General features: G+C 49.5%; 1 protein-coding gene across 4 annotated transcripts in view; it reads right to left on the reverse strand.

Annotated features, from left to right (window-relative positions):
- The window catches only part of PPP1R16B (protein phosphatase 1 regulatory subunit 16B), a 94,368-nt gene extending 68,488 nt beyond the window's left edge, over positions 1-25,880 (reverse strand). For 2 of the 4 annotated variants that reach the window (XM_072735862.1, XM_072735860.1), the window contains exon 1: positions 24,894-25,015. The gene's annotated coding sequence lies outside the window, so the exon portion shown is untranslated. Of the gene's footprint in view, positions 1-24,893; positions 25,016-25,535 lie in introns of those variants that run through there. The other 2 variants (XM_072735861.1, XM_072735863.1) reach the window with 2 other exon arrangements.
- Positions 25,881-26,484: the final 604 nt, after the last annotated feature.

The following is a 26,484-nucleotide window of genomic DNA, read 5'->3' on the forward strand; positions in this document are numbered from 1 at the left end:
AAAGGAATTCATACCATATTTTAAATTTCTCAGTATTAATTTATTACATGGTAAATATTGACAGATATCATCCACATAAACAAAAGCTCTTGGGCATCCTTCATTTTAAGAGTATAAAGGAGGGGACACCCAGGTGGCTCAGTGGTCAAGCATCTGCCTTTGACTCAGAGCATGATCCTGGAATCCCAGGATCAAATTCTACATGGGGCTCTCTGCATGGAGGCTGCTTCTCCCTCTGCCTACATTTCTGCCTTTCTTTCTCTCTCTGTATCTCTCATGAACAAATAAATACAATCTTTAAAAAAAAGAAAGAGTATAAAGGAGTCCTAAGACCAAAAAGTTTGGTAATTGCTAAACTACTAGGACCTATAAAATCTTAGTTGAAGTTTTCCTCTTTGGATTACCTTTAAAAAATTTTTTTTAAATCACGCTTTGTGCTCTCCTAGATTCCTGGAAGACATGAAGTCAATAAAATTTCAATCTGGTGCCAACTGGTCCCTATCTTCATTCAGCACAGACCCTATGTGCTCTCAGACACACGGGGGAAGAGTCTTAGAACAATTACTTGAACCACTTTAAGCCTGTTTTCCCACCTGTAAAATTTTTTCTCCACCTCCCAGAATTGACAGGAATAAAAAGAGCTGACCAAAAAAGTTATATACCTAATAGCAGAGAGAAACAGCTTGGAGGGAGAAGAGCAGGGACATGTAAACACAGCCCATCTGGGAGCCCACAGACAAGGCTGGTGGAGAGTTGCGGGGTGTTGGGCAAGAGAGAGGAAGACTGATACAGATATGCCTTTGGGTAATGTGGAAATGGCTGCTGATCCCGAGGGGTCAGGACAGCCCTGGGCTTCAAGAAGTCATTGCTGATCTTACGGGTTCCCTGCTTCACCCCTGGACTGTCCATCCTCCAGGGGTTAACAACCAGGATTCAGTCTTAGCCCGGACCCCTGGGAGCTCAGGTTGGGTCAGATTCTTCCTCAGGTCCCTGCCAGCTCTGAGACTGGAGGGTTGACAAGCAAATGGGGAAGGGGTTGGCTTGGCTGTGCTCAGAGGGCAAAGGTCCTCAGGGTCTGAGAGAATCTGACGTCAAAAGTAAACATAAGCCGAAGGCAAGGCTCATCAAAAAAACAAGCCTTTTTTTTTTTTTTTTTTTGCTTTTTATTTTGTTTTGTTGTGGATACCTTGCAATGCTTTTTAAATTAATCAATTAAACTTTTTATTTGGCGATAATGATAGATTCACCCGCAGTTGTATGCAACCTTTACCTAGTTTATCCCAATGATAACATCCTGCAAAACTAGAGTCAATATCATAACCAGGAACCTGATATTGATACAACCTATCAGTCTACTCCAAATTCCCTGGTTTTACAGGTACTCCTTTGTATGTGTTATTTAGTTTTACACAATCTCATCATATGTGTAGGTTCATGTGTCCACCACCACAGTCAAGACACAAACAGTTCCACCACACAAGGATTCCCTAACCCCCATCTCAAAGCATTCGGGTCCTTGCCCTTGACAATCAACTCTTCCCCATCTCTAAAATTATGTCACTTCAAAAATGTTACATAAATAGAATCAGACAGTTGGTCACCTTTTGGGATTGACTTTTTCACTCAGCATCAGTGCCTTGAGATTCATCCAAGTTGTTGAGTGTATCCCTAGTCCATTCCTCTTTCTTGCTGCATAGTATTCCACTGTGTGGATATACCACAGTTTGCTTAACCATTCACTCACTGAAGAATGTCTGGGCTGTTTCCAGTGTGGGGCTATTATATTCATGCACAGGCTTCATGTAAATATAAGCTTTCACGCCTTTGGAGTAAATGCCCAAGAGTACAACTGCTGGATCATTTAGTAATTATATGATTAGTTTTATAAAAAAAAAAAAAACTGTCAAATTCTGTTTTCCAGAGTGACTGTACCATTTTTTGTTCCCACCAGCAATGTATGAATGATCCAGTTTCTGTTAGCATTTGGTGTTGTCACTACGTTTGCATTTTGGCCATTTAGACAGATGTTTTGGTTGCCTTTTTAAAAAGTAAGGAGTTCGGAAGAATCGAATTCACAACCGCATCATACTGGGATGGTCAGACCTCACTGGGAGCTAGTGGGTCATATATTTACTTCTCCCCACTTCCTCAAGTGATCTAACATTTAATGAACACCTGCTCTGGGACACCTGGGTGGCTCAGCGATTGAGCACCTGCCTTTGGCTCAGGTCGTGATCCTGAGGTCCTGGGATGGAGTCCCACATTAGGCTCCCACATGGAGCCTGCTTCTCCCTCTATGTCTCTGCCTCTCTCTCTCTCTGTGTGTGTGTGTGTGTGTGTGTGTGTGTGTATGTGTCTTATGAATAACTAAATAAAATATTTTTAAAAATGAACCCCTGCTCTGTGACAAGGCCTGATTCACAGATGGATCAGGGACTAGCTGTGCCTTCTGGGAAACCCCAGTCTGTCTGTCTATCAGTGGATCTACAAATTCTTTGAATCCTCTTGACAATCTAAATAGGTACTATCATCATCTCCACTTCCCAGATAAGGAAATTGAGGCACAGAGAGATTAAGCAATTTACCCTACATGGAAGGGCCAGTCTGTCTGAGGCCATGATTAAAGCTCTCCAGAGCAGGGGACAACTGATTTGAATCCTAAATGGTGAATAGGAGTTTGCCAGATGTAAAGGACAGACATGGGCTGAGAGGGAGCTTGCCAATGTTCAAAGGCTGGCAGAAGGACTGATCACCATGGAGGGAATTCTAGGAACCCATACCCACAAACAGCTTGAGGAGGATGAGGCTGCTCAGCCCAGAAAACAGCCCCAGAGAAAACAGAATTCTTTGGAGGCAGTGGTGAGCAGTTTGTGGCTTGGGGCCAGACTTAACCAGGAAGCCCCCTGGTCCACATCACCACATCAAGTTTGGCTGGTTCGTTGGTTGGGTTTTGGACCACATCATGTTTTTATAATACTGTAATGTTATTGCTAACATTTAAAACTTGAAGCTTTAATATCCAAAATCAGATTTTCAGGTTTTCTTAGGCCATCTCAGCACCTGGCCACACCGGGCTCATGTGGCAACAATCTGCAGATAGGTGTTCAGGTGGGGACAGTACCCCCCCTATTACCCCACCTGACCTCCTTCACTAATTGGCATCACTTGCTAGCTCCTGTCGTCGGTCACCTGAGTTCTTGAGTCCTGTCTGAGGCAGAACCAGACAGTGATTTCCAAAGGTCCAGAAATAAAGAGAAGAGAGTCTATGTATCTCCCCATTGAAGAGGGAGCAGTTTGTGTACCTGGAAGACAGACACCCATCCTCCAGAGCAGTCCAGCAAGCAATTCTGCAAGACGCTTGTGGTCTCAAGTGGTGGCAGATTTTCCATTGCTCGCTGGAGAACATCGTTTCCACTTTTGCCAGGTTGGCCTGAGTATTGTGCAAGATGGCTTTTGGCCCTAACATTCTGTATTCAGTTACTCCTTTTTGCACCACTAAGTGTTTACTGATCACCTACTAAGTGGGAGGTACCCAAACCCTGCCAAGACCAAAGATAAGAATAAGCATACCAATCACTTACCATGTTAATTAAAGCCCTTAATCCTTTTCTAAGGACTCCTCAGCCATCATCTCGGCCAAGTGTTTCCTTAAGTGTGGAAAGAGAACCCACTCCAAGGGAATTTTCAAAAGCATGCAACAAGATCTACCATAACATGAAATCACAGAGCAAGTTATGTTCTTCACTTCTTTTTTAATCTATCGGATTTTCCCCAGAAGAAAGTGTCAGTTGGGTACTAACAGTCCTTAAACATCCCATCCTTATAACCATGTCAGTCTCCCTCATAAACAAAGAGAAGGCAGGCTTCGAGCTCACAGCCTTGAGCAAGCGATGGCTTTTGGGATAGAATGCAAAAACATAATTTTGCTTTCTGTGGATTTGTTTTCACAGTTACTGTTTGCTTGTGGTGGTGATATAAAATTTCCTTTTTAAATAAACCTACATCAGTGGAAAACTAGCAAGGTGATAGCCAAAAAAAAAAAAAAAAAAAAAGAAATAATGATGGGATTTAATGTTGGCAAAAATTGTAATTGATTGGCATTGGGGAAATCCACCTGGCTACTGATCTTCAGTGGCAATTCTATAAGAGAAGCACTCATATGAACTCATTATTTCATCTGACAGATATTTATTGGGCATCTATCACGTGCCAGGACTGTGCTAAGGGCTAGGGGTATAGCAGGGCGGAAGACAGGCACAGTCTCTGACCATTGGATGGATGACAAAACAGAGGCATAAGGTAACATGCTCCAAGAATACGGGGACTGAGCAGTCGCTCAAACCACAGGTCTGCTTCCCAGGGCAGTACTCCCTCCCTGGGCCCCAGGGTAACAGGCACTAGGCAGACAGAAGCATTCACCGCAATGCCCTCCTTGGCTCGGGCAGTTTGCTCTGGGAGAAAGGAATTAAGGGCAGTTGCCCAGCCCCCCTGGAGCGAGGTGAGGACAACGCCTCCCCAGGGCCAATAAAAGGGGCCAGAGCACATTTTCCTCTGACTCTGCTCTCCCTGCCAGCCCCTCCTGCCTCACCCCTCTGGGTTCCCTGAAGCTGGGGCTCCAGGACAGCTCCCTCTTGGCTGCTGGTTTTCAGGTGACCTAGTTTCCCCCAATAGACCCACACACCTCCTCCTCCCCTGTCCGAGAAAACCCGGCTTGGTCTAATTAAAGAATTGCCATCGTGCTGCTAACACAGCAGCTGGGCGGCCCCCAAGACAGGGCACTTGCCTGTGCTGGGGCAGCCCACAGAAGTCCTGGCTCCTCTGGGTTGTGGCCTGGACCTCTCTGAGACCTGGGTGCACCTATCCACACTTCCAGAGGAAGCCCTGGATGGTGATGGGGACATGGCCCAAACTGTGAGGACTGGGGGAGCTACGACATCATAAACACTTAAAGGGGATCCCCAAGGAGGACCTCACTTGGAGGAAAACCAGCTCCATTGAGAGATACTGAGCCCAGTGTTTTGTCGGAACATCCATACAGGCCATCCCTCGGAGCACTGGGCACAGGGGGCTGCACGTCAGGGGAGGGGCCAAGGCAGGTGTGGAAGCAGTCTGCGGAGGCCAGGTTGAGGTGAGATTATCCAGGAAGTGTGTGTGTGATATGAGAAGAGAAATCAGAAGGAAGGGGAAATAGATCAGGGTACTTAATTTTCCCATAAGTGACTGTATGAGGTCAGGTAGATGAAACAAAATACCCTGATTGTGGGCAGGAGGAAGTCTGAGGCCAAGCCACTTGACCTCAGTGGGCCAGGACAGGCATTTGGGGTGAGCCTTGATTCAGCCTCTGGTTCCTGTCTGCCAAAGTCTGAGCTTGACTCCTCTTGGTGCATCCGCTCATCCTTGCTGTCTGCTGAGTGAGAAACCGAGTCAGTGAACATCTAGGGAAGCAGGGAATGCCCTCCAGAAAGCTGAGCCTTGGAGGAAAAGGGTGAGGAAGCATGCTAGGGGTGGAGGAGGGACTGGGGAGGACACTATAGAACCCCCTCCTCCTGGAAAATGAAGGGAAGACCATTACAGAAGTGTTGTTGGGCAATGATATGCCGTTGGGGTGGCAAGAAAAGGAAGAAAGGCGTGGGTCCATTGAAAGACACAGTTTGCTTTGTAGCTCCGGTAGTATTACTCTGTGCTGGGCCTCGATTGGCCAGAACCTGCAAGCAAAAGCCTAAGCCCAGCCATGGTGATTGGGTGGGGGAGGCACATGACCTAAACCATCCCACTCAGTAGCTCTCTCTCCCCATTGCCTCTAACGTGGAAGCATGCACCCCAGTTGCAGCTGGAAGCCAGCCTTTGGATGAAGCCAATACTTGGGAGTCAGAGGAGGGGAAATGGGGTCCTTTAACTCAGGAGCTTCTGGGCTTTGGTCATCCAAACCAACAAAATCCCCTTTATTATCCAAGCCAGCTGAACTGAATTTAGGCTCCCCGTAGCCAGAAGTACCCACCCAGACAGCAATGCTGCTCTTCTGGCTGCAGGAATGGGAACCCCATAAGGAGCCTTGAAGCAAGGTGAGTGGCCTCTTGCTGGGGCAAGGCACTAGATACCTCCAGTCCCCACCCCCCATGCTGAAGGCCAGCCTCAAGCAAGGATGAGAAAGCCAAAGCTATGTCCAGTCACAGCCCTGCCCCCTGAGATGGGAAAAAGGGGGTGGGCCCTGGGACTCCTCGACCTCAGGGGAGCAGCTGGTTGACACATCCTTGGACTGGAGCCTAGTGCCTTGAGAAAAACAACACGGAGGAAGGTGAATTCAAATTGAAGAGTCTTTAAAACATGAGTCAGACAGTGTCTCAAAGTTCACACTGTTAAAGGAAAATGTTAAGATTTTTTTCTCGTTCTTCAGCTATTCTTCTCCACACAATATTGGCAGCAGTCTAGAGGAAGACCATGAGCGCTTTCGCCTCGTGCTTCCTGAGCCGCTGAGCACGAGGGGAAGAGGAAAACACAATAAACAGCTCTGGCCTTCCCTCTTCCCTGAATCTTACTCAGGACCCACTTTCTCTCCCAAAGGATGGACACTCCCACCCTCCCACAACACGCTTCTCTGGATAACAGCATTATCCCCCTGCCCTAGTATAAAAATGTCGTACTCATGAGCAAAGAGATTTCTGGGGCCTTTGGTACTTCAAATATCTGAGTTAGAAATGAGTCTTGTCACCCTCAAGCCCATCCTCCCAGAATTTTATGGACTCACTCTCCTACCCCTGCCGAAAATATCTTCTTGACTTCCAACACAGTCATCTAGACAGACATTCTGGCTTTAAATCTGCTGTGGGACTCACGTCCCCAAGGGCCTGCCCCTCGAGTCTGCCTCTCCCAGCTGTGCTCCTTCATTGAGGCTTCTAAGTGGTGGCCTTGGGCTTGGCCCTGACTTGTCACTGTCTCTTGAAGCCCATTTACTATGACCCAATTTGGCAAGACTTTGAGGGGGATCCAGACAGGGGAGGGTGTCAGGATTCAAAACCCACAAGTTCAAGAAGAACAAGAAAGGATCAAATAATCAGTACAACTCGAACCTTCTCAGGAAAAGAATCATGTCCAGCACTGGGGTAGTAACAGCTCAGGGGACCTCTGACTGAACTGACTGGGCCATATTGGCAGTCTAGGACCAGGCCTTAACAAAAGCCATGAGCTATTTTCTAAGTCTCTAGAGGGCAGAGTCGGGATCATGGACAAGCAAAATGAGAGGTAGGATCAGCCTGGCAGGAAAAACTGTCTAACACTGACAGCTGAACAAAGCCCAGCCATGGCATAATGCTGGGGTCCCCAACACCAGGAACTGCTAGGCCACTCATGAGGCTGCTGAGAGAGAAGGTCCTACCACCCAGGCGGGCTGGTGGGTGGGATTGGCCCATGAACCCCAATCCTGGTCTGGCAGACAGATCACCTGGGTTAGGAGCAAGTACTCCATCACGTATATTTGCAGCCTGGGACCCGGTAACCACCCGGCTGGATAGCCTTTAAGGGCCATTCCAAGTAGATACTGATGGATGATGTTTTGAGTTCATTCTGCCTATGACAGTGAGAACGCTTTCTCAGGCTCAGCTCCAAGAAAACTTCAAAGGAAACCACAGCTCAAACAGGTGAGAGAAAACCCAGGAACACATCAGTCTTTCATGCTGAACTTCTCCCTGAGAACCTGAACCCACAGAGAGGCCCACATGCTTGTCAATAAGAATGTCAAGCGTGGGGGAGGCTGCAGGGGCCAGAGGGAAAGTGCCAAGGATGGGGCACACACAGAGCTGACATGAGGTCTAGGAACATTAGTTAGTCACGGTGCTACTACACCCAACAGCCAGGCTTCTAAAGAAGCTTATGTAACAGCTAAGCCCGGGGAGACAAGGAGTCAAATTACACATACTGTTTCTCCAGGCTTGAGGGAGTGTGGTCCACCCCCTCTCTTTGCAGGGAGAGAAAAAAAATTCCCTTTGCAGCTGGAAGGATCATTTTCTAAAGGAGGCCACCTGTGGCCACAAAAATGCCCTCCCGGATTACGCATTTATTAAACAGGGGATGGCCGTTCACACTGGCTAAGCCCGGAGTGGCCTCTGGATCCTCTGTCTCCCTCTTTTCCACATGACATCTGGGGCCAAGCTTTCCTGTGTGGCTCCAACTCTTAGGTTGGTGATGGGTACTTGGAGCACTGTGACAGGGAGGGGTTCTGGGGCTGTGTCTCACAACAGGAGGAATGAGTGGTGTGGCTGGTTAGTAATGTCTGCCATGGATAAAGCAGTGGGCAGTGGCTTGCATGTATACTGAGCGTGCAACTCTGCTCTACATCATGTTTGCCTAACCTTGGATTTCAACACTTGCCTTTGCCCCATTGTTCAAAATCCTCTAGTCTTAAACACAAACATCTAGAGAGTTATCAGATTGAGTAGAAGGACCCCTCAAAGCCCAATATATCAACCAAACAACAATATAAAAATCACCATGACCTCCATGATAGACAAGAATCGAGACTATTTGAGGTTCCAGTAGGAATTTCTCTAATAACTCACTCTATTCTCTAATAACTTCAAGGGGATAGAAGGAAGAACTATACTTCATCACTCCATCCCCTTAAATTGACTAGATCTGAATTCTAGGAAGCAGTATGTGGAGCCAGCTCAAGCAAAGAATGGCAGCTGACTGCCACCTGGCTCAGCTCTGTCCCTGGTGAGTGGGAGATACACATTCCCCTGGTAACTGGATGGTGTCCATTCTTGAAGGGGGTGGGGGGCAAAGGCACTACTACCAGCCTGGGATTGCTTTCTCATGTCTTCTAAGCATTGTGGGTCCCACACCACTGCCAACATAAAGGAGGAAGGCAACCATGGTCTGCTTCCTAACAAGACCCCTCTCTCTGCTTCAGAAACTAGCAAGCTCTCTCCACCTCTTTGGGCCAGGGGTGTTCTGGGGCAATTGGAAATAGCAGGGATGGGAATTTTAAAGAGTTTTTTCATATTGTTTGTTTGCTGAGGTTTAGAGAATATTCCAAAGAAGTGAGGACAGTAAAAAGCAGAGTGCTGGACTTGAAGGAGAAAGTCCCATACTGGAGGAAGGAAGAGCAAGGCAGAGAGCGGACACCTTGAGCTGCACAGCCAGTAAGCAGTGGAGCTGGGATGTGAACCGAGGTCCACTTAACTCCTAAGTCTATGTGCATAAAAGAAGGAGAAGAAAGAACTAGGAACAACCCTAAGAGAATCTTAACTGCTTTAAAAGACCGTCCTTGTGAAATGCAAGATTTCCGATAATACCTGGTATAAGTAATCAGGGAGACGGGAGGGCATTTTGACTAAAAAAACTAGACAGCTGTATCTATAGTAGAACAAATACTTGCAGAAGTCAGTATAGAGTAAAACACAGCCTTAATGTGGGGCACCGGCGTGGCTCAGTCAGTTGGGCATCCAACTCTTGGTTTCTGCTCAGGTTGTGATCTCAGGGTCGTGGGATAGAGCCCTGCGCCAGCTCCACACAGAGTCTGCTTGACTCTCTCCCTCTGCTCCCCACCACCGAGTCACATTCTATCTCTAAAATAATTAAATAAAATCTTAAGAAACAACAACATAGACTTCAGAAAAGTTATATAATGTGTAGATGAAATTAACCCAAAGAAAGAGTGCAGGGTAATAAGGGCAGCTTCAACCCACGGCATACCTTTCACATGTCAGGCTCTTTCCACGTAACAGCTCTGGGACCCTGGTGTCAACCCTGTCCCATTTCAAAGAGCAGAAAACAGACACTCAGAAGTAAGGAACTTGTAAGAAGGGCTAATATTCTGGTTGTTGAAGCTGGCCTCTCTTCTGATTGGCCTATGCCTGCCATGACAGTTTAGCATTTTTAATATCTTCCCTACTTGAAAAGAAAAGGAAAAAATATCAGACAGGGAAGATGGCCCATGGAAGTTTGACTGGTAGCAAGAAGAGGAACCCATGAAAGAGGAAAAACAAAATCTATGCAGAGTGAGGATAACTGATTAAAGGCATAACTTCCCTGACTTTTGGAGCCATCATTACTTTTGGAGGCTAAGACAGGAAATACACGTACAGTTGACCCTTGAACAAGGCAGCGGTTAGGAATGCTGACCCCCACACCGTTGAAAATCCACATATTCCTTTTGACTCTCCAAAAATGTAACTAGTCATAGCCCACTGTTGACCAGAAGCCTTACTGCTAACATAATATAAACACATCTTTCATATGTTATGTGTATTATATACTGCATCCTTGCAATAAAGTAAGCTAGAGAGAACATGTTAATACGAGTCATAAGAGAAAATACATTTACAGGACTGCACCGTATGGGAAAAAATCCATGGTTATGTGGACCCCTGCAGTTAAAACCTGTGTTGTTCAAGGGTCAACTGTAATTTCACCCTTAAATTTCATAAAACCTGCCTTGCAAACCCCTGTGGGCTCAGCTCTTGGTAGGCACTTTCTCATTTTTACTTCACCCAGTGGCTCCTGAGACAGAATCATACCAGCGACTGTCCTCTCTCCTCTACTCTCTGAGAGATGAAATGAAGTAGAATCAGTCAGGAAGTATCCAGATGCTCCGAGTTTTGGTAAATGACATTTCCGTGCATTGTGTGGTCTTTGAAGTCTCTTCATACTGGGTCTGTGACCTCCCAGGTCACCATGCAGAGAGGAGCAAGCTGCAGCGGACTGCCCCTGCAGTACTTCAGCTCCTCTGCTCTTTGATCTTTAGCCAGAGTTCCTTCACTTTGATTCCCTCCCCTCGGCTCCTCTTGGGTCTTGCAGACTTACCTTGCAGATTTCCACTGAACATGGTAAGTTCTCCGTAAGCCATAGCCTCATGACAGTGATGTTACTGTCACAACTGAGTGTCTCCTCATGTTGAAAATACAGGTTCACTCTGTGAGCCACTATGGTCTTCTACCCTCAGCTGTCTGGGGCCCTAATATTATTGCAATCCTCCACTCAACCATTCTCTCCAGCAAATTACCGAACACCCTCCCTACTTGATACCTGGTGTCATCCAGGTGTAGCTCGTCTCAAGATTTTCTTCTGGCAATCCTCCCCGCCCCCCAAGCTTATTCACTTTCACTTTTTTTATTTACAACCTCATGCATTTGTTCAATAAACAAAGATTTACTGCCATCTACTCTGTGCTAGGCAGTACAATAAGGGGTCTCTGAGGGGTCCTTTAATGAACCAAACCATTGATCAGAAAGGTTCTGCTTTTAGTAATGACAGAGAGGCTCTTATTGGACCTACCCTCTCATATATAACTATTATAAGCCACACACACACACACACACACTATTGGAAGGCACTGGATTAGTTCAATTACAAGCATATGGAAAATATAGGGTAGTCAACACTCGAAAGAAAGAAAGGGTGACTTCCATGTTTTTATAGTTTTCCCCAAGGACAGGCCCCAATTAATGTGCATGGTGGCTACAACTTCACTCTTACGCTCTGAGCAATTAAAGGGCAGAATTCAGTAACCACGCCTGGAAAGTTAGGAAAGGTATCTCAGAAAACAACCATAGAACAGTAGCCCCAAATTCTGAGTTTAAGTTCCACCCAAATCTTCCTGAATGGTACATTTATGGGACAGATTCCCAGCAACTCAACTAAGGCCAAAGGAACTGAGCAAAGATTTTGGCTGTTGCCTACACAGGGGAAATTGAGTTCAGAGTTTGAGTTTGGTCAACCTTAACTGCCTGATGAAACAAAGAAATCATGACTATTCTGAGGAACAGAATAAAACCAACCGTCTCTACAAGTCTAACTCACAATGTTCAGAATGTAAACCAAACTTACTAGAAAAAATTATAAAAACAGGAAAAAGGGACCCAAAAGCAAGAGGAAAGGCAATCAACAGAGATCTACCCCCAAGATGCCCCCAGATGTTGAAGTTAACAGATAAGGATTTAAAGCAGTTATTGTAACTTTGCTCAAGGGCATAAGGGAAAACAAATGAGCAGATAGAAAGTCACAGCCACAGCACAGACACTACAAAGAGATGCAGAGCTATCAGATCTGCTAAATCCCCACCAATGCCTTTCTCTGCCATGTGAGTTGTCCTTTCCACTTGGGACAGTCACGACGTTCTCTCTCCTATTGACTTTAGTGACCATATGTGGAGTATCTTCCAAGTGCCTGGTACTGGGCAAGCTTTGAGGAAAAACACAATATCTTAAACTCTGGTCCCAAAGACCAAATCTTACATCTGACATCTGTATAGACCACAAGCCACTCCTCAAGTCCTCCCCTTCTCTTTCAGGTCTTAAATTGGAAGAAGAGAGTGAAGCCTCTTTCCAGCTTCCAGATCATTGGTGATGGTACCATGTGCCCCACATCAAGCACACAGGAAGGAGGGGCAGGCTATCAGGCTTGGTGCACCTCCCCACTCTCCTTCCACAGCAAAAGCACCCTCCACTGGTTGATTACACAGATTAGGTCTATAAAAATCTCTGGGTACATATGTCTGAGGGAGTTGATGGGGAGGCATTGGCTACCGTAATACTTCTTTATCTAGTTCCACTAAAGGGTGTTTTGCTTTTTCAAAACCTGTTAGGAAAGAGGTTTGCAGGGGCCCCTGGGTGGCTAACTCAGTTAAGTGTCTGCCTTTGGTCCTGGGATCCAGCCCCACATTGGGCTCCCTGCTCAGCAAGGAGTCTGCTTCTCCCTCTCCTTCTCCCCTGGCTCATTCTCTCTCTCTCTCTCTCTCTCTCTCATAAATAAATAAATAAATAAATAAATAAATAAATAAATAAAATCTTAAAAAAAAAAAAGGAGAGAGGTTCCCACCACCACAGTTTACCAATTCCTTAACTGTAGTCTGAAATTCTAACGTGGCTACACGTTGGAATCACTAGGAGATGCTAGGAACATAGATTAAGATCACTATATATCCCACCAGAATGGCCAAAAAAATTAAGACAGAAAATAGCAATTATTGGCAAGAATTCTTATACTCTGGGGATATAAATTGGTACAACCACTTCTTAAAACTGCTCAGCAGCTTTAATCTAGCAATTTCATTCCTAGAAATATACCCAACAGAAATTTATATATACATTCACCAAAAGGCATTTATAAGGATGTTAATAGCACTATTTGTAATTGTGCTGACGTGTACAAACTATTTGAAATGCTCCCCAAAAATAGTCTAGAAGAGAATTACGGTATACTAAGCCATGCACACACAACAAAGCATACTATATGATTCTGCAGATGTGAAATTCAATAAGAGGCAAAATTCATCTAAAATTCACCAGGATCATGGTTTTGGGGTGGAGGAGCTTCTGGAAAGGTACATAAAAAGAGGCTGCCAGAGTACTGGTAATATTCTGGTTTTTGATCAGGACATGGGCTACATGAACATGTTCAGTTTGTGAAAGATTCATTCACCTAAGGTTTACGTACTTCCCTATATTTGTTTTACCTTAATAAATCATTAAAATTAGAAAAAAAAACTGATATGTGGGCCCCACCTCTAGTTTCATTGGTTTCGGGTATAGCCAGGCATTGACATTTTTTAAAAGCTCCCCAGTTGAGTCTAATGTGTACATCCAAGAACCACTGTGTTAGAACTTGGCGATGCTCCTTACAATTTCTTGGAGTGAAAAGTGCTGCTTTTTCTCCAGAAAAGTCTAAAGCAAGATGTTTTCTGTAGAACACCAGTAGCTCTAGGGATGGTTAATAGGTGTTAGATGGAGAAAGGGTTCCATTGTCAAATACATAATTTTAAAAATTCTAACTATCAATTTTTGTTGAGCACTTACTGAATTCCTAGAGCTAAGCTGCATGCTTTATCTACACCATCACATTTATCAGCACAACAAGCCTAGGAGGAAGGTACTCTTAATCCTCATTTTGTAGAAAGGTCAATTACAGCTCAGTGGGGTTAAGTAATTGCCAAGTTTACACAGTCAGTAAGCAACAGGGCTAGGATTCACATCCACAATGGCCTTGACACGGAAGCCCATACTCTTACCCGCTGCCCTAACCTGCCTCTCCAGGAAGTGCTTGACTGCAGGACTTACTAGAACTTCTACTAGGCTAATGTGAGCCATGGGGGTTGCCAAGACAGGATCATGGAATGCAGCATTTCCCAAAGTGGTGCCCTCACCTCCATTCTTCACCTTCCAACCCACCACGCACCCCACCAGTGGAGCGTTCATTCTGAAACTAGGTCTGATCCTGTAGGATTTCCCTTGTAAGGAAGGCTTTCATGCCTCCCCATTGTCTCCAGAGTCAGGTCTAAACTCCTCAGCCTCACAGTTCAGCCCATCCGGTATCTGGCCTTGATGTTTTAGCTTTATCTCTGGCCAGCCCAACCTCCTTCCCCATCCCCAACCCCTTAACACTCAATTTTCCAGCTACACCGAACCAGATTGATGGCTTCATGTTTCCACAATGGCAGCCTCCATATGCTGAGACTCTGCTAAGTGCCAGCTACCACACACAGATTAACTTTAATCCCCACAAGCAGCCTTTAAAAACGGATATGATTATCCCTAGTAGACAGATTAAGAAATGGAGGCTCATCTTGACAGCCCAAAGCCACAACTAGAAAATGGCAGAACCAGAGCTGGGACACAGACTTAGATTCCTCTGCCACAAAGTCCACGCAATTTTCACTACACCACACACCCCCTCCTCCTCATCTTCATTCATTCTGTTCCATGGGGTGGCAATACCCTTCTTTCCCTCTAACCAGCAAACTCCTTGTTCTTTGAGAGCTGGTGCGAGTGCTGGGATGATGATATCCACCATCCCTTATAGGCACGGTGCTCAACACTCGCCTTGTCTCATTTACACAATATTGTCTCAATGCTCCTTTTCTTCCCTCCGGATCGTTCTTTATCTGCCCTGTGCCTAATGGGTTTCTTTCGCCTCCTTTCCAGCTCCAAGGCATGTGACCACCTCTCCCCTGCTGCGCCCAACACTCTGTAGTAACTGTTTCAGATCTGCCTCTTCCCTTGGACCAAATGCTCCAAAGGCAAGGGATGGACATCATTCACTGGTACATCCCAGCACACAGCCACCCCAGCACATAGTAACTATTCCCTGGGGGCCGGTGGGCAGGAGGGTAGATCCAAAGACCGAAAATTCACTGAGATTATTCCATCTGTGGCCCATGAAGGAGTGATCCTGGCTTGGAACCAGCACTGGAGAATTAAATCAGACGAAACAGATCTGGCTGATGGGGGATGTGCGGGAACAATGTGAGGGAACACTGAGGGCCCAACCCAGAACATGCTTCCCAGGCCCCGGCCTTGCCTTCCATGAGGAGCAGCACAGGGGCTTCCTGGTCTCTTTTCAACTCTGCATGCCCTCCAACAGGCTCTGTGTGCCCCGGCTTGGGTGATCTGTTGTAAAATGATGCCACAGTGGGGTTTCAGATCTTCTCGACTGTTCCCTGCCTTGTGTTGTTCTTAAGCTATCCAAGCAAATGAAGAGATATTGGGACAGTGTCCCAAAGAAAATGTGCAGCTCCAGCGTGGCTCCCACAGGTGGGTAGATCAGCCCATCACACCCCTTTCTAGTTCTCTTTGAGTAGGAGGCCCCTTCACGAGACAGGGACATCTCTGACCTCCTCTCATTCACTGAACAGCCCTTCTGTGCATCTGCCCTACAGCGGGCACGGTCTGGACCCCACCTCTTGATCGAAACACCTATTTTTCCACGCACAGCCATGCATGGCCAGCCTCTGTGAGCGCCAGGGTTGTGGGTGTTCAAATCCAGCTTTCTGCTCCCTTGCTCTGTTTCTGGACTAATGTACATATTTGCCCAGGTGTGAGTGATGGATAATGAGGGCTGTGATATTCATGAAGATAGAATTTATCAAGCAGAAGTTAGTTTAACTTACGCATTCCTCTGGCACACTTGAACCACACTGCTTTGTTTTTATTTTATTTTTCCACGTGTCTGCTTTCTCCGGGAGACAGGGATCAACTTGAGGGCAGAAACTGGCTTCATTTAATTTTATATCTCTAATTCCAAGCATAAGGCCAAGTAAAATGTAGTTCTTGAATATTTAACAATCCTTGTGTAGGCACAGTCTAAAAGGTTATAAAATCGGAATTAATGTGGCACCTGACTCAGAAACATTCTTTCCAGTTTATTCTTATCAGACTGGCAAAAATCAAATTTGCTTACTTAATAATAAGGTGTTGGAGAAGGGGGTGGGGAAAGAGGCATTTGCACAAACTGTTGATGGAATCGAAAGCGGTCTGCCCTCTTGGGAGGACAATTTGACGATACCCATCATAGTTTAAATCACAGGTAAATTTCCATAGGGATAACATCGTGCCAGTGTACAGAGATACGCTGCACCAGGGGGGTGTTGCAGCACAGTAGTTGTGGTAGGAAAAAAATGGAAACAATCTTAGCTGTCACAGGGAACTAGAAAATCCATCATGACAAATGTTTATTACTGCAATACCACATGGACCTGAAGACTGAGGTATGTATCTCTATGTGTTGACATGTGCTAAGATAAATCAACTGAGAAAGGAAGTTTCAACAAGAGCGCCGTAGAGGCATGTCAAAGAGAAAAAGGGATGGATCCATAAGTGAACATGGGTTTGTACGTATATAAGAAATTTATGGAAAGATTAAAAAAAAAAACATCCAGGGATTCTTCTGGGGAAAAGAAATGAGTAGCTGGGGATGATGGCTGGGGACATTTTACTTTGTTTTCCACATTTCTGTACTACTTGGATGTTAATAATGATTTTGTATTCTTTTTATAACTCAAAAGCATAAAATACAGCAATAAGAAAACAAAAGCTTGAGGGCGCCTGGGTGGCTCAGAGGTTGAGCTTCTGCTTTGACTCAGGTCATGATCCCAAGGTCCTGGGATCGAGTCCCGTATCAGGCTCCCCGCAAGGAGCCTGCTTCTCCCCCCTGCCTATGTCTCTGTCTTTCTCTTTCTGTCTCTTATGAATAAATAAATAAAATCTTTAAAAAAAAAAAGAAAAGAAAAGCTTGAATTTATATGTAGAAGAAGAAAACTAATGAAATCCAGGAGAAAATCTTCCCTATTTCTTTATAAGGCAACAGGCGATGTATGTAAGGCAACACTGGTTCTCTGTCCAGGTCAGGGGGGAGCCAATGATGTCTACAGAGTTCCAGAAAGGAGCCTGGAGATCAGTCATTGAGATGGGCCAAGAGCCCTGGAGAAAATAAGTGTGAGCATGCGTGCCTTTCACTTGCTCTCAGAAGAGAGGAAGTAAAGCCAGTTCTGATTGAGACTCTGAATCCGTCTGGGAGCCAAGGAAATCTGAGAACCCACCAGGCTGGCACGGACATGGGTGAGGGATGCCTAGGTAAGTCACAGACTAAGTAAGTAACCTGGGTGAACAAAGTAACCCAGCTCGGCCTCCAGGGACGTAAATGACACAGGGCTCTGCACACCTATCCCCTCTACTCTGAAGCTGTCTATGCTCCCTGGGGCCGACTTTACTGATACTACAGTAATAAGTATTGCTGATATGCATCAAGTGCATCCTGTGTGCGGAGCTAAAGTGTTAATCACATCATCTCATGATCTTAGTATTCCTATTTTACACACATGGAGGATTGAGGCTCAGTGAGGTTAAGCAAGTAACTTCCTCAAGATTATAGGAAGTAGTAGAGGTGGGGATCAAACCCGGGTCTGACTCCAGAAGCAGCCAAGGTCACTGTGAGCCTTTCCCCCACCTGGGAAAGAAATCGAAAAAGGCACTCCCTCAGAGTCAGGACAGCCCGGGCGAAGCACATCAGCATTTTTGCCCAAAGAAAAACCAGAGAGTGTAATGATTTAAGTGCAAGAACAGTGAAGCCAGATGTCCGGTATTCAAATCCTGACTCCTGCACTTAATGACTAGTGACCTGGCGCAAGTCACTGAACCTCTCTGCACCTCACTTTCCTTAGCAGTGATATCAGGGTAGCAGTAATGCCACCTCCTAGGAAGACTAAAAGGGTTAAATAAACAGTGCTTGGCTCATAGTAAGTACCAAATGTTGACAATTATTATTACTATTAAGAAAAAGGTGTCCTTCCTTCCAGACAGATGCAACCCTGCAGGGTGCAGAGCTTGGCAAGCGGAGCAGGCTAGGTTTTGGCCCCTCCCTCAGCCGGGTGCCATGGAGCAGTACACAACTCTACAACCTTCCATACTGCGCCTGCTGAGCGATGCACTTCCACACGCTGCCACTGCTTCCTCCTGGCTTCCCCTCCGCCAGCCTGGCTGTGAATCAGCATCGCTTGGCCCACTTTTTAAAAATACAGATTCCCAGGGCCCAGCCGGTTCTGATACAGATGGGTAGGGCTAGGGCCTGGAAATCTGTATGTTTAACAAGCCCCAGGCGATCAGGTGACCCAGGAACATTGTGTCCCTGGATGCACAGTTCTGGAAGCACTAGATGTCCCTCACACCTGTTCCTGCTCTTGGGAACAAGCAGCCTTGCTTTCATGTTTGGTCCCAGGTCTGGGCACACAGAGAAGGGAAGCAATAAACATGTGCCTCTGAGAGCCAGCCAGCAGAGCAGATGGCTGGGCCGACAGGCCTAACAGGCTGAATGCATCTGTGTTTGTGTGGGTACACCAGGGCCCCCTCACCTGTAGACCCTTTGCTGCTCGAAGTACAGTTCACAAACCACCAGCAGCAGAATGGCTCATCCTTGGGAGCTGGTTAGAAATGCAGAGTCGCAGGACTCAGGCCTACTGAATGAGATTCCGCATCTTACAGGAAGATAATTTGTGAGCAAGTTTGAGGCACATGTCCAACATCCCTTCCCCATCAGCATAAGTTCTAACTAATGTGATCCTCTAACCTGTCCAAGCACCCTTTGGGCCCAATCTTTTCCTTCAAACTCCCAGAGAGCCCCAGAAAAACAGGCTTTCCTAGCCCAGATCCATACTCGGTGGGCAGCAGGGGCTCACGGTGAACCTCTGTTTAAACCACTTACTTATTTCTAAGTCCACAGTAAAACAGACCTTCCCAATAAACTGAAAAAGAGACAACTCCAGCCTCTATAATTCTAGCGCATAAGACATTCTCTTCTTTTGCACGGAGTTGTGACCCCTGCTTCCCTGGCCAAAGCCATCCAAAGACATCAAATGGCCCAAAGAAAACAAGCCATGTCTTCCTGTTGGCCAGGCTTCAAGTTATCGGGCAGATTTCACACTGGAGCTTGACCTCATTAATCCAAGGCCTATCACATTGCTGTAAATGTCAGTGGAAAAATAGCCATTCAGTGGGTTTCCTTCATTCCACCAGAAAGGGAAAAACAGGAAGGCAAGAGCAGCTGTGCCCCAGCTTGGCAAATCCCAAGGGCCCAGCTGACAGGGCGTTTTCCTTGTCAGCACCTACATTCCCCTGCCCTGGCCTGCATGTCCAGATAAAGGTGGGTCCTGTATCCACATGACCAAAATGCACTGGTGACCGCAGCAGTGAGCAGTGGGGTGCCCCCCAGCACCTGCTTGGGAAGGAAAATAGCTTGGTCTGAATTTCTTTGGCCTGAATTATCAATTGGCCGTTTATCATTCGAGTTCATCTAAATCTCTTCTGCCCATTCAAAATGTCCTACAAGCCAAACCTCGGGGACTCCAAGGAACACAAGGCCTTCCAAGTCCTCATTCATCCCTCTAACGCATATCGATTGTTTCCCGTGTACCGAGCTTCATGCTGGGCAGCTGGGGACACAGAGCTGAATGAATTAGACATAATCACTGACCTCATGGGGCTCACAGTCCTGTGCAACTTTTCTCAGGCTCAGCAGTATCGACATTTGGGATCGGGTAATTCTTTGTGGTGAGGGGCCACCCTGTCCAATGTAAGAAATCTAGCAGCATTCCTGGCCTGTACCCACTAGATGCCAGTAGCACCCTCCTTGCCCCCTCAGTACCTCCCCAGTTGTTACAACCAAAAAAGTGTCTCCAGATATTTCCAAAGGACTCCTGGGGGCCAAACTGCTCCCAGCTGAGAACCACTGGTCTAGTGGATAAGACAGATTAAAAGAGTAATGATCACAAATAACCATACCATCACAAAAAATATCATGGAGGTCAACATTGTGGATATTATACCAATGTTATCTATGACATGGAAGCCAGATATTCTTTGTATGATTACAAATCTTATGAGAACTCTGGACTTTTATGTGTGTGTGTGTGTGTGTGTGTGTGTGTGTGTGTATGTATGATCTGTATTTTCAGATCACGAAATTGAGGCTCAAGGGAGTGAAGAAATTGCCCAAGGCCCCAAAGCCAGTGGAAGGCAGACCTGGGATTTGAACCCTGGCCCTAGAGTTTGCTGCCACTGGAAAAGGAAATTTGAGCCTTTGCCTTCTGAAAACAGGTAGGGTCATATGATGCTCTGACTAGCCATCCTAAAAGACTCATTCCTTCCTTGGGGTCATGGTGGAACTCAACTGCCACCTGCCACATCAATCAAGCTGTAAACTGCCTGCCTCAAGGCACATTTGTGGGACCCTGCAGGGCGGAGGGTGGAGGTCTGCCGCCCTGAACTGAGATGTGCAAGAATACCTCCTCCCCTTTGCCACGCGCCTGCACACAGGAGGCCCCAAAAATCAGGGCAAGGAGAGAATGGGGCAGTGCCCAGGTACCTAGAGCATACCCCACTGTGACCCCATCTCCAGGATGCCTATTTCCCAGCATCCAAGTGTACACAGTGAAAGAAGCCAGACGTTCTGCAGTCAGCTTTAGATATTCAGAAGGAGCATGAGTGAAGTGGTACAGGACAGCACATAGCAGCCCTGGAGACCCCCCCCCCCCACACACACACACGAGTTCCTGCCACTTATGAGCTGCATGCCCTTTAGCAAATAGCCTCACTCTCAAGCTTCAGTGACCCCTTCTGTGCAACGGAGATAAATGCATCCACTCCAGTAAGTCACTATAAACATTCCATAGCAATGCAAGCAAAGACCTTGGACAGTACCTGCATCCAGGAAAGCACTTGGTACAATATTATCATCAATAAGGAGCCAGATCGTGACACTTCCTCCACCCACATCCCCTCTCTTCAGACAAGAAACTGAGTCCCAAGAAGAGAGAAACAGGTGCAGAAGTAGGAAAAGCATCTCCAGAAGAAGTGGGGGGAGGGAGGTCTCCCTGCCTTCCCGGTAGGAGGAAGAAGGGACAGTTAACGTATTAGCAGAGGGGCCGGGGCCAGCCGTTTCTCCCTTGCAGAAGTTAATCCTAGACTTTCTCGGGTGTGTAGTCAGACAACCCTCCCCAGGCCACAGGATGCCTGTTTCAGGTCAGCGAGCGTTTAATCATTTGGGACCTGTTGGCATCCCAGAGGATGGCCTCTGTCCACCTCCCTGGCTTTGCCTGCCACCCCTGCTTCCATCATGCCCCACAGTGACGATGTCCCAACTGCCACTCCTGCCCCCAGCTCTCAGAGACACCACGCACTTTCCAGCCCCTGTGCTCTCGTGCAAGCTGCTCTCTCTACTAGCCTGTCCCCCGCTCTGCTACCCACCACCTGGAAAACTGTCTCTGAAGGCCTCAACTGTGCTCCCACAGCAAAGTTTGTCCACCTGTTATTGGTCATCGTAGACTAGTAATAATAGCAACTAACATGTGCAAAGCTCTGACTAATATCTAAAAGGCCCTGAGCTGAGTTTTTCAGCCAGGCATCTGCCCGTCACCACCCGGCAGCAGGGTGGCAGATTTGGGAGTGAAGTGGCCTGGGCTTGTTGGCCCAAGGCCCCCTGTCCATCCAGCACTCTATTCTCCACTCCTCTTCTTGCCCATGAAGCTGTTATCCCACACTGTCCTCGCTGCCTGTTTCCCTCACAGAGGGAGCCTTGAGAGCTGCTTGATTCATCTTGAAAGCCTGTGCTAAGCACAAGGTCTAGAATGGATCAACATCTATTGAATGAATCCACAAATCCTGAAAAATGGCAGTCGACGACAGAGGCTAACTCACAGACTTCCTGGGGACGGGCCCATGCCGCACCCCAGTTCCCAGGAGACAGGCCTCACCTAGCCGACAGGCTTTCCCTGTCCTGAGAGCAAGGGGCAGAAGGGGTCTGACTCCCCCAGGCTGGAGGCAGCAGGACCTCTGACAGGCTAGCGCAAAGGAGGAAATAGTGGTGCCGGTGACAATAACCGTTTCCTGCATTCCTGCCCACGCTGGGTGCTGCACTAAGCAGTTTCTATGCATTACGGCCTCACAGAACCCTCACAACCCCACGAAGCAGACATCATTATTGCTCCCATTTTACAGATGAGAAAACCGGGACTCAGAGTAAATAATCTACCTAGCGTCACAGAGCTTTTAAATATAGAGCTATTGTCTAGTGCCCTTGCTTTCCATATTCTGTAGCTTTCTGTAGGAGGCATCGAAGGCATCATCCAAGCTGTCCTTGAGACCAGTCTCTAAGACGTGCTCAAGGAGAGAAGGCTGTCCTGGCCTCTGCTGGAAAAACGCCATATGGGACCCCCTCTACACCAAATGGTTTGAGACCTGGGTGCAGGCAGGGTGCAGGCTGGGATAGCTAGTTGGGGGGAGGGGGCAAGGTTCGGTGGGGTTCCTGAGGGTCCAAGCATAGCTCATGAATCCAGGAATGTGACTTCTGCTATCTGCAAAACCAGGCTAGCTGCAATCTCTGTTGGCCAGAGAAAGGTCACTCTGGGGATGGAGCTGATTTTGAGAAGAATCTGAGGCCCTAATTTCCAAAGAATCCAAATGGACTCTGCAGAAAGGTTCCTGCCTTGGGGGAAATCCCACCTTCTTGTGTCAGTCACCTCTTCCCCCTGTCACTCAGGCTCCCAAACAGACTTAGCAGCTAGATTAGAATTTAACCTTCACTCCAGCAGTAAGTACCAGAATGAAGTCTGAGCAGACACTGGCCCTGCCTGTGTGTCCTTCCATGCATGCAGGGCAGGTCCAGAGAGCACCAGGATGCAAGGAGCCCCGATGCACTAACCAGAGAACATGCAGGTAGGTGAATCTCCCAGTGGGTGGAGACTGAGAGAGGGACAGGAAAGATCGGCTGGTCTTCCTGAAGGAGACTCTCCAGAGGCTGGGACCAGGAGAGGGGTCAGAAAGGTTTCGGGGTGAGAGACAGTGTTGGGTAGACTTCAGCTGACAAGGTGCAAAGCTGAACGTCCAGAGTAGCCTGGGTGACATCTTGCCTGCAACTTCCTGGTGGCCGGTGGGAGAGAAGGGGTCGGGGGAGATGTGTGGGACCACCCTGGGGGCAGGCAGGGAGCTGAAAGGGCTCACCCCGGCCCACAAGCCGCCTGCAGGCTGGAGCTATGACCAGAGCTGAGGGAAGATGTGGAAACTCCCCCAGCCCCAGAAGAACCACCCACCGGGGCTCACCCGACTCTGCTCCTGCCTGAAAGAGGAGACACGCACCACTCAAAACCATTATGAAAGGCCCCAGTATTTACCTAGGAGCATTCCTCCTACCCTGCTCCCCTGTGCCAAGCACTGCACACGGGTCCCCTCACCACCCCTGCCCACTGCCTGGTCATATTAGCCCCATTTCCTAGAGGCAAGGGAGGTTCCCAGGGGCCAAGTGCCTTGCCCTCCAGCGGAGCGGTGAGCTAAGGAGCTTTATTACCAGCCTAGGGGGAGGCCTCCCAGATGGAGGGTTTTCCCCGGTGTCTCAGCAGCCACAGGAAATGGCAGGGCACACAGGAAAGTACCACGCGGGTTCAGCGGCTAACGACAGGCCCGTTCCCGAGAGAGCCCTTCGGGAAAGGGCGCCTGGTACCCCGGGGCCCCGGGGCCCGCCTGCACAGAGGGCGATTCAGAGGCGGCACCTGGTGCCCGGGGCCGCGGGGAGCTGGTGGGCGCTTCTGACCGAGAACAGGGGCCCATTATGTGGAATCCAATCACATGGGCGCGCAAGCGGCTCGGCTTTCGGTTCTGAGAAGCGCTTATGCAGCCACCTCTGCCCGCTCCGAGCTGCCCGGCGCGCCGGGTCCCGGGCTCTGCGCGCGGCCCTCCCGGCAGCCCTGGATTCGGAGCTCGCCCAGGCTCAATCACCCGCTCGCGCGGGGCTGGGAGCTGCATCAGCAGCAGCTCCCGAGGAGCCGGGTCCGGACCGGGGAGGTGGGGGGGGGGGGAGTCTGCATCGGGGAAGGAGGCGGGCAGCGGGCGCCTCCCCTCCCTGCTCTCCGCTCGGGGCGGTCCGGCAGCTCCACGGGGCGCTCCGGGTGACCTTGGGGAGCCCCCTCTGCGCGACCTCTCGGGGCGGGCGACCCATCCCAGGCGCTCGGGGGCGCTCCTCCGCCGAGCCGGGGTGCGGGACTCGGAGGAGAGGGGCCAGCAGCGCGCGCACGGCGGCCCCCCGGGGAGGTCGGGCGCGCCTCCCGCGGGCAAGGGGAGCGCGGGGGCTCCGGGTCCCGCGGGGCAGTCGGCGGAGCGGGCGGCGGAGCGGGCGGCGGGGCGGGTCCGCACGCGGGGACGCCTGCCCCGAGGACCCTTCCCGCCCGGGCACGAGCGCTCCCTGCGGGGACCCGGCGCCACCACGCGAGGGGGCGGCGCCCCCATGCCGGGCCCCGAGGCGGGCGCCGGGGCTGAGGGATGCTGCCCGCGCCCCCGGCAGAAGCAGCCGGAATCCCGGGGCTGCCCCAAGATCGGGCCGCGGCGGCCGCAGGCACAGCCCGCCGAGGCGCCCCCGCCCCGGCCTCGCCGGAGGACGCCCCTGCCCCGGCCCCGGCCCGGCCCCCGCCCCTGCCCCGGCCCCGGCCCGCCCCGGCCTGCGCTCCCCGCGCCCGCCGTCCCGGGCCCCCCCCTCCCCCATCGCCCCCGGCCCACGCGCCCCACCGCCCCCGCCAGACCCCCGGCGCCGGGGACCCCCTCCCGCCCGCTCCAGCCGGGCAGGGGCGGCGCCGCCGGGGAACTCACCGGCTCGCCTAGCCCGGCCCCGAGCGGCTCCGGCCCTGGCTCCGCGGTCGGTCCCCGAGCCGAGCCGCAGCTGCCCGAGCGGCGACAGAAGCCGGCGGAGCCCGGCCGCCAGCCCCGGCGCCGCCCCTCGGCTCCTCCCCGTGGGCGGGGCCCACGCTCGCGGGAGGTGGGTGGGCGCGCGCGCCCGGAGCCAGCCCTGGGTGCCGCGCCCCGGGCGGAGGGGCCCCCCGAGGGACACGGCCCCCCCGGCCTCCCCCTCCACGTGGGCCCCTCCTCGCCGCCGCCCCACACGCGGAGGAGGAAGCCCGGGGCCGTCTTCTCGCTCCCATCCGACAGAAGGGCCTCGGAAGCCCAGAGGGGACCGCACCTGCCCGGGTCGCACACGGTTAGTGCCAGGGCCAGGAAGTCCGTCCTCCTGCCTCCAAGGCCTGCGCAGCCTGAGCCTGAAGGCTTCCTTGGCCGTCAGGGAACCCGACTAGGCCTTGCCCTGGGGACAGGTTTGCGGGAGGGCAGGTTCCCCAGCAGGAGAGAGGGGAGAGATTGGAGGGAGCTTGGGGGCTGCGGCTTGCAGCGTGGCCTCCTATCATTTCCTCTTTCTGAAAAGAAAGGAAGTGAAGCTGAAGAGGAAGAAAGCGGTCGTACCTCTGCTGACGTCTGTCACTGTCTGAGGTGTGCAGGATGCAGGCAGGGGCGACGTGATGGTAAAAATGAAAAGCAAAACACTCCGAGGTGGCTTCTGTCCTTGAGTTGGAGCCTCTTTCCTGGGCTGAAGGCCCCAGCCAGCCCTCTGAACACCATCTTCTTTTTTGTTTTGTTTTGTTTTAACAGGACAATGGATTTAACTATTTTTAAGTTGCTGTGGAGAGGGCCCTACTCCTCTTCCCACCCCCCAGGAAGAGAAGAGAAAGTTAACAAAGGGAAAAACCCCATACCAAAACATTCTCTGGAATCCACAGTCCCTGAACACTGGCTTTAGAACAATAGAATTCTCTTCTCCACAAAGGGCCTTGTTTCCTGAGCTTTCTCAGCCTCAGCTTAGAGCCCTAGGCAGCCCAGGGCCAGCCAGCGGGTGTGCAGACAAGGCTTAAGTTTAGGGAGTTTTGGGGTGGTGCACAGTTATTTCAACTCCCAGCAGTCTGGTTTGAAGAATTCCTCTGGGTCATTACACACTTGCAATGTTCTTTTGAGGTGGGCAGTATAACCTGAGTTCAGTGATTTCCTGTTGGCTAAGGAAACTCAGTAGCCTTTCTTGGGGAAGTGAAAACCTCACGGCTGGCCCTGTCCCAGGCCCTCAGGCCCCCCAAATCCTCTGAAAGCCCCCTCCCTCATTCACCCTCTGGGCTCCCTCTTAGTTCATTAATAATCCAGCTGTGAATGACACTGTTTCAGTGAGAGCAATTAGGGAACAGAGCAGGTAGGGAAGACATAAAGTGATGTTTAAAATAACCCGAGGGGATCATTGTTCTCTGCAGAATGCTTTCTTCAATTTGTCATGAGGAACTGTGGGCTGAGAGGGCGGGAATCCATCTCTCCAAGGCAGGTGTCAAACTTGGAGCTTGGGTTCCTGACATGAAGCCTTGAGGATGGGCCC

This window comes from Vulpes vulpes, chromosome 14, assembly GCF_048418805.1.
Source record: "Vulpes vulpes isolate BD-2025 chromosome 14, VulVul3, whole genome shotgun sequence".
Lineage (NCBI taxonomy): Eukaryota > Metazoa > Chordata > Mammalia > Carnivora > Canidae > Vulpes > Vulpes vulpes.